Consider the following 9,056-nt stretch of genomic DNA (forward strand, 5'->3'; position numbering starts at 1 on the left):
TTTTTTCTTTTTTTTTTGCAGAACCGGGGATTGAACTCATAGGCTTGTACTTTCAGCCCTACAGAATTATAGTAGGAATGTGCCACCACACTGAGCTGCATAAATTAAATTTTTAATCTGTTTTCATCCCTACCTTAACTGTTGCTTATAGGGGCATGGGCCTATTCCTGGCCATTTGAGAGTTCTGCAGGATAAATTTAAAAAGTCATTTTTCGTACCTGATTTAGGAATCTGCCTTTGTGCAGGAACTACGCCTAATGGAGACCACTATGAAATAGCACTGGGCAGGGCTTAAATTAAGCAGTTGGCTTTCCATGTTTACTTGTGAGTCTTTCCAAGGCATAGGTTCTTCGTCTGGAGATAGACAGCATACTCATAGTAAGTGAACCTCTCTGGGTCACTGTCCTCAACTGAGGCCTATAGTGGTTGATGAAGCTGGGAAGGCTCAAAGGACAAGACAGGACTGCAGCTAAGGACACCTGGCTCCAACCTCACTTAACTAGATGAAAACTAAAGACTAGCTGTAGGCATCTCTGGAGTGTAGATCTTACTGGAGATAGCATAGTCCTCCTAAATTAACATGTCTTACTTGAAGAGGTCCCAAGACCCTGGAACAGTCCTGCTCAGTTCCCACCTTTCTTTAGTGTTCTCTTCCTTTGTTTTGATAACAAAATAAATGCAGGATCCCAGAGAAAATCTTGGTTTTAGCACCCAGAAAATCTGAAATTTAGAGTATTTTGATCCTCCTGGAGTCCTAAAGTCATACCCTTGACTCTTATTCATGCCTTTGTCATACACTCCCATTGGGAAATTGCAGGCCTGATCAGTCTGCAATAAGGGATAAAACTAACACTTTATAGGCCTATAATATTATTTTTCTGTTTTCCCTTTTCTAATCTGTTATCACCTGTCCTGATTTCTTTGCATATTTGTCTTCTTTAAAAGTTGTTTTTAGGGCCGGCCAAATAGCTCAGCATACTAAAACACTTGCAAGCAGGCACAGGGGCCAGGGGTTTCCTCCCCAGGCCTGCCATACCGGCCCCACCCCCAGGGCGTGCTGAGATGGCAATTGAGACTGGGTTTGGTGGCATGCGCCTGTAATCCCAGCTCTTGGGAAGCTGTAAACAGGTAAATCACTATGAGTCTGAGTCCCATCTAGTAGTGAGACACTGAAAACCCTGTAGACCATTCCTTAAAATACAAAATAAATAAATAAATAATAAAAGTTGTTTTTATATTATTGTAGTGGGAAAGCAAAAGTCAGCGTACATGTTCATTCTGCCTTATTTATCTAAATTCTTTGAAAAATGTTTCTAGCTTTACTTGCTATCAATCAGAGAGAGTTAATTTCTTCTTGTGCTCACATGTAATTCTGTACATATTTGTTACAGAACTGGACCCACTGGATCATATTTTGTTTTTATGTGCTTGACTTCCCTACCACATTGTTATGCAACCAATCTCCAGAACATTTTCTTCAGCTAAATCTGAAACTCTAGAATTCTCCATTGACTTCTCTCTGCAACCACTTTTCTGTTTTCTGTTTCTGTGGGTTTGACTACTTTAGATACATCATATGTAGAACGATACTGTATTGTCTTTGTGTTCGGCTTATGGCTTAGCATGTCCCCAGGGTCATCCATAGTATAGTATATGTCAGAATTTGCTTCGTCTTTTAAGACTGATGTTCCACTATATGTACACAGTGAAGCACATTTTGTTTGTATCTTCATCTGCAAGTGGACATTTAGATTAGTTTTACCACTGGGTTATTGTGAGTCATGCTGCTGCAAACATAGTTCTACAAATACCTTTTTTTTTTTTTCAGTACCAGGGGTTGGACTCGAACTTGTGCTTGCTAAGCAGGCTCTTATGCTGCTAAGCTGTATGCCCAGCCTACAGATATCTTTTTAAAGCCTTGCTTTTTTGGACTTTCAGCTCTCAAGCCCCCTACAACCTTAAGATAGCTGTCTTTCCTTTTTCTTTTTCACCCTTTTTCCTCCAAAAAACTGACTTTTGTTATGCTAAAAACAAAAAGAAAACCCTGCTTTTGGTTTGTTTGGATATATTCCCAGAAATCTGATTGTCTTTTATCATATCAACATTTTTTAAAAAACAGCTTTCCCTGACCTTTTGAAAATAGAATGTTTAAAACAAAAATGAAAATAGAATGTTTATTTGGGATTTAGGTAATTTTTCACTGTGTTGAGATATAGATTATGTATTTTTGACCAGAATATTGTATATTATGTGTGGTTCTCAAGGTTTCATATTCAGAGACATGTGATACAGACTGTTAATTATGTTAAATAGATCAATTTAAATGTCCAAAGTTGGTTATATTAAATATTTTTGCTACTACTGTTAATATATTTTACATGATAGTAATCAAAATGTATTTAGACTGCCTCTGAATTTCTGAAATTTAGCACTTATGATTATTTCTTTTTTTCCCATAATTTTATTGAAAACAAATAGCAGTGACACAGTTTCAAACTAAGTTGATAGGACAGTTTCAATAATTAACACATTGCATACATTCTTCCTAGTGGTTAATTGCTGTACAAGATGCGGAAATGATAACCTATTTACAATCACTATTAGAACATATCTCTCTATTCATTAAGAGAATGCAACTATATATCTATCCTAACCATTTTGAATACACAGATACACAATGGACATTCATCTGTATCTCCTTTTTTTGTTAAATTCCGTTATTTGAATATTATAGGTGTGTTAACTCAGCAAAATATTCTATAAGAGTCCAGTAGACCATAATAGTATTGGGTCTTCCGCTTACTTATGATTATTTCTATCAAGTTGTTGCATATTTTTAATGTTGAATTTATAGTGCACTTTAAAGTATAAATTCTGATACTTTCATTATTCTACAGATTATTTAAGATGTACTCTGTTGGACCAAGGAGATAGCTCAGCAGACTAAGCACTTGCTTAAGCAAGTGCAGGGCCCTGGTTTCAATCCCTGGCACCACATGCAGCACCAGCCCTGCCCCCATGCGAGCTGAGCTTGCCAATGAAACTGGGCGTGGTGGTGCATGTCTATAATCCTAGCGCTGGGGAGACTAAAAACAGGAGGATCACTAGGAATTTGAGCTGCGTAGTGATACCTTATACCAAATACATAGTTTTTTTTTTTTAAAGGATGTATTCTGTTATATATTTAATGAACTCTAATGACTAGGTAATATCCATTTAATTTAATTCTAATCAATGAACAAATTTTACAGTGTGGAGTAGACTGGAGAACTATAGCTGGGAAGATGTTATTTTTCCTTGTAAAGCATAAATGTCATTCTGTGGGTTCAACTAAAGCTGATTCGTGTCTAGAACAGTCAGTATCTCTGAAGTGTGTGTGTGTGTGAAGTTATTGCAGTATATTGTTGCAAGGAATGTGGAAGATTAAATGTTCAAGAAAACTTTTCCTAAAACAAAAAAAAAAAGAAAAGAAAAGAAAACTTTTCCTGGTAAAGAAAAGACTAAAATGCATTAAAAAGCCTTTTTAAAAATATAGGAAAACATAGAAACAAAGCTTTTGTAAATAGGGAGGGGAGGAGGGGTTGAAGGGAGGGAGGAGAGTGGGAAAAAAAAAACCAAGTTATATCATATACAGGGTACAAATTCTCTATGATGAATGTAATCATTATGTGTATCTAAAATGTACCAATAAAATATAATGAAACAAATATATATGTATATGTAAAATATGGCTAAGTGGGCAGCAAAAGGGGAAGTATGTTGTGAATAATGAAAAAACCTAATTCCATGGGGATAAATTAGCCCTAGAACACTTTTAATCCTGGAAGGCACCTTCTGATCCTTCTTGGCCCAATACCTGGGGGTTAAGCAGGTACCTTTACTTGTAGAGCACAGAAATCTGAGCCTAAGCATTTGAATGATAAGTTTGGCTAGTGCAACATACATAAAGTTGGGGTCCCTAAAGATTGAATCCTCCTATAAATGGTTTTTATAAAGTAACTGGCTCAGGGGTTGGCCAGATAGCTCAGTGAACTAAAGTGCCTGCTTAGGCAATCTTAGGCAAGCTTAGGCAAACGCAGGGACCACAGTTTGATCCCTAGCACCCAGTGCCGTGCCAGCCCTGCCTCAGGGTGGGCTGAACCAGCCACAAAAAATTAAAAAAAAAGAAAGAATAAAGAAAATAGGTGGCTCTTCAGCATTACACTCTCCCTTTTGTCCTGGCTTTTGTTTTGGAGTAGACAAAAAAATAATCTTTCTTGAGAAGTCTTCGTCCCAGTCCTTCACTCACATAGTTTTGGAGTCAGAATCACACTACCAAGAAAAATGCAGTCTAAAAATTTAATGATGCTTTTGTTGACCCTACGAATCTAGCAGGAACAAACAGAAATCTTCTCTGAAGTGAAGTACCTCAAATACTGGCTTTGAGGAATTTTTAAATTCTAAAAAATGTGAGTTTACAACCCAGAAATCACTAAATGTAAATAAACCAGTCATTGTGAGTAAAAGTCAGCAGAAAGCAGAGACTACATACACCGACTTCTAAAATAATCAACAAAAGAACAAAAAATAAGATGTTTCAAGACATTTAAAAAGGGAATTGAGGCTGGTGAGATGGCTCAGTGGTCTAAAGCACCCACTTAGAACAAGCTTAGCAAAGCACAGGGACCGTGGTTCAATCCCCCAGCACCACATACCAGCCAGCCCCGCCTCCTGGTGGGCTGAGCTGCCCCCCCATAAATAAATAAAATTTAAAAAAAGGGGGGGGGGAATTGGCAATACAGTCATAGAACAGGAGACTCAAAACAGATCAGAGTGGTTTTTTTAAATGTGTAAAAATGAAAAATATAATTAAAATTTAAATTAATGAGTAGGTTCCAAAGCCGTTTAGACACAGCTTTTAAAAAAGAAACTGGAAGATAAGAGTTTAAACACAGTATATAAAACAGAGATAAAAAATATGAAAGATTTAATAGCTATAGAGGCTACATATTCACCAAACATTTAAAGTTCCATAAAATAATGGAAAAATATGAGGCAGTATTTAAATACATAATAGCTAAGAATTTTCTCGCATTGATTGGTCTTCATATTTAGGAAACCCAACAAATCACAAGTAAGTTTAATAAAACAGAGACCCATACCCAACATAGTGTAGTGAAACTGCAACAATACAATAGAGAAATGATCACACTGTCAGAGAGAGAAGGCAGATTGCCTGTAATGAATGACCAAAAGCTGACACTGGACAGCTACAGTGGGGAGCTAGAAGATGTAATACTTTTATGTAATTACTGTATAAAAGCTGTACCTTTTTTTTTCTAAATTCTGTTTAATATGTAAAAGTCAGAGAAAGCAGCTCTTAAAACTCAACATGGAGATAGATAACTGTGTCTCTGGATATAATAAACAAAGGTCAGATGACCTGTTAAGAGTAGTGTAAGGATGTGTTTGTATTGAAAGAAAGGGTTAGAAGAGATAAGGCCTTGTTGGACTTTAGGTAAGTGTTATGGTTTGGGTGTAGTTGCCTCCGCCCCCCACCAAGTCTCATTGCCAGTAATGGAGTGGACTTCTAGAGTTTGTGATTAATTCATGATGCGGTGCTGGGATAAGGACGTGAGTGCTGCTGGGAATATGGGTGTCAGTGCTACACCCAGCCTGGGACAGACAACCTGAATGCAACATAAGGGAGAGAAGCTTGCCCTCTGTCTCTGCCAAGGCCACCTTTGCCATTGTTCCTTCCTTTTGGTTTTTGCTGTTTTGTTTCCCTCTTCCATGTGCTGCTCTGCCTTAGAACCAGCCGGTATGGACTAAAACCTCCACTAACTCTGAGCTAAATAAATCTGTCCCTTTTATCTTTGGGTGTTGGGTATTTTATCCCAGCAACAAGAGAAAAGTAACCAAGACAGTAAGATTGCATGGTTTTATTTCTGTTTCTTACATCATATTCTCTTCAAAGGCATTATTTCCGCCTTGTTAGCACTAGAGATTAAACCCAAAGCCACAAGGATGTGAGGAAAATGCCTCATCACTGAGCTACATCCCCAGTTTCCCCAGCTCTTTGAGGTAGGGTCTCACTAAGTTACCCAGATGGGCTTCAAACTTGAAATCCTCCTGCCTCAAACTCCCAAGTGGCTGGGGTTACAGGTATGCACTACCACACCTGATTTCTGGGGGCATTTTCCTTTTAATTATCCATTAGGATATCTCTGTTTAGATAAAGATAAATCAATCAGTCCTTAAAAGAAAGTATTTTTCTCTAGCTACATAAATTTCGAGCTTTGTGAACTTGAGTTAATCACTTAGCATCTCTAGACTTTGGTTTCTGTAGCTGTAGAATGAAAAGGTTAGAGTTGATATAAATTTTAAATGAACATATGAAATTTTCCTATTCTAGAATGCCAAATATTTATGGCTTCTACACATTTTTAATTATTTTGCAGTATACAGATCAAACTCAAGGTCTCACATGTGCTAGGCAACCATTCTACTACTCAGCTGCACACCCCTAACCTCGATGTTTTATTTGACAGCCCCTTCTGTTGTTTTTCAATGCAATAAATTTAAAGTGTTACTAAACATAACAGTAGAGGGAAATAAATGGAGTTAAAGTTACATGACTATAAATAACTTCAGTTGAACTCAGCATGAACCCTGGGCTTCCATTATCACATTCCTATATTTCATTCACGAATTATGTATTGTAATCAGTGTAATAGTTTTTTTAGGCCTGACATAGCAAAGACCATAGGTTTGGTAAGTAAGCTAAACAACAGAATTGTATTTCTCACAGTTTTGGAAGCTATAATCTAAGATCCAGTTGTCAGCAAGTTTGGTTTCCTCTGAGGCCTTTTGTGGTGGATTGACAACTGGTGGTCAATTTCTAACACCCAGCTGAAATGAACTAGCATGGTGGTGGGTGTGGGAGGCTCACCTGAGGTTTGTTGCCATCAGCATAAGAGGCAGAAGTTTAGAAGCTGTAGGGAGCTGTTGGTTTTCCTGGAGGAGCTTGTCATGCTGGCTTTCCTGATTAACTTGGCTACTCATCACTAAAGGAGCTTGTTGCTGAGAATAACTGTGGTTCTCTTTTGGGGAGCTCTGGTCCTCACTTTGAGCATTGCTTTCTGGCTCCAGAAAGAAAGATGGTGTTCTGCTTAGTTGCCTGGAGAAGCTTGTTGTGTTGGCTTCCTGATGGGAACTCAGCTTTCCTCATCCTTAGAGGAGCTTAGGACTTCACTGTTGCTGAGGATGGTTGTGGTAATTTTCTTTGGAGGAGCTCTGGTTCTTACTTTAAGCATCATTTCCTAGCTCCAGTGCAGATCTCTCTGTATAGATCTGTGAACTAGACCTGCATGAGGCATTGTCATGGGCTGTTGGCCTCTGGTTGGACTGATGGGGGGCATCATTAGGGACTCTTAGTCTTAAGCTGGACTCATACAGGACATTACCATGAGACCCAGGCCCTCAGCTGGATTTTTTGGACTTTAGTGTATGAACAGTTTTCCTGTACTCTTTGTATATGACTCTTTGGGTGACTATTATAAAATAATCTTATAAAATGTTTCCCTGTATTTGTATTGTACCTCTCCTTGGCTTGCAGATGACCATCTTCCTGCTGTATCTGAACCTGGTCTTTTCTTCTATGCTCCTATACCCTTAGTGTATCTGTTGGGGTCCAAGTTTCCTCTTAGCTGGACCCAGTGAGACTGTATTAGAGCTTGACTTATGGGCCTTGTTTTAACGTAATCACATCTTTAAAGGCCCTATCTATAAATACAATCATATATCCCAAGGTTTTAAAGGATTAGGACTTAAACATATGAATTTTGTTTTTGTGGTTTTGTTTTTTATTTTGTTTTTTTAAAGGACTCACTGAGTAGTTCAGGCTGGGCCTCAAACTATGTAACCCAGACTGGCTTTAAACTCACAGAACTTCTCTAGCCTTAACCTTAAGTGCTGAAATCACAGACATGAGCTACCACACCTGGCTCAACATGAAAATTTTTAAAGACCCGCAATTCAGCTCACAACAGTTGATGAAATGGTTTGCTGCTACCACAAAAATTTTCAGGAATGAAAGTTTTTGATTGTATGCAAATTTGTGGGTATAATGTTTATTTGCTCTTTAGCTTTGTAACAGATTAGCTCAGAGAGTTCCAAGGTGCTATAGATATGTGTTATATGAGTTTTAAGCCAGGGGACTGAAGTTCTCTATAAAAGAACATATTGATTTGTATAGAACTCAAATATTCACCCTGTCTTTTGTTACTTTGTCTCTGTCCAATTAGTATGAAGCCCTTGGAACTGTGTTTTTCTCTTTCCTTGCACCATTAGTAGTTTTACCTGTCCTCTTCAAAATTAGTAGGCTCTTTTTCTCCCTCATTAAAAGTCTCCTCTATTTCTGACACCAGTTTTCTTGCTTTCTTGTCCCTCTTAAGTTACTTTCTTTTTTAGTTCTCCTTTCTAGCTGAAATCTTTTCTGTTTATACTCTTCCTTTGAGTGAGTGTTCTATTCCTGCTTTAATATGCTATCTATATTTTGACAATGTCAACATTTGTATTTTTAATCCAGACCTCTCTTCTAAGTTTCAGATTATCAGACTACCTATTTCACACTTTAATATGGATGTCTCACAAGCATTTCTGCCTCAGAGTGTTCAAAAGTAAACTATTTTTGCCTCTCCTAGATTCCAAAGACAGCGAATTGATGAGAGACGGTAACGCATTTGTGATGTAAGTGTTGATACATGTGTTTTAGAGTCACACTTCATGAGTTCAAATTCTCTAGCACAGTCATTTTCTAGCTGTGTGACTTGGACTTGTTACAGTTCACAGTGCTTTAGTTTCTTTATTCTATAAGTTGAGATAATTTATAGCAACCTTGTAAGGTCACCGTAAGGATTATAAAATGCTTAAAATAGTGTTTAACACTTAGTGCTCTATGGGTACTATTTTTTTTTTTCTTCAGTGCTGGGGATCAAACTGAGGGCCTGGTGCATGCTAGGTAAGTAAGCTATAATCCAAGCCCAGGCATTTTTATTAGTTTAATATTAAAATAT

The 9,056-nt window shown here is 37.7% G+C and overlaps 1 protein-coding gene across 7 annotated transcripts in view; it reads left to right on the forward strand.

Annotated features, from left to right (window-relative positions):
* Cep57l1 (centrosomal protein 57 like 1) overlaps positions 1-9,056 on the forward strand; it is a 70,434-nt gene that overhangs the window by 18,050 nt on the left and 43,328 nt on the right. The window contains exon 1 of one of the 7 annotated variants that reach the window (XM_023722293.1): positions 6,914-6,918. The exons of 4 other annotated variants lie outside the window; for them this stretch is intronic. The gene's annotated coding sequence lies outside the window, so the exon portion shown is untranslated. Of the gene's footprint in view, positions 1-6,913; positions 6,919-8,678; positions 8,731-8,973; positions 9,002-9,056 lie in introns of those variants that run through there. 2 more of the 7 variants (XM_023722294.1, XM_023722295.1) reach the window with 2 other exon arrangements.

This window comes from Octodon degus, unplaced genomic scaffold (assembly GCF_000260255.1).
Source record: "Octodon degus isolate 3935 unplaced genomic scaffold, OctDeg1.0 scaffold00090, whole genome shotgun sequence".
NCBI lineage: Eukaryota > Metazoa > Chordata > Mammalia > Rodentia > Octodontidae > Octodon > Octodon degus.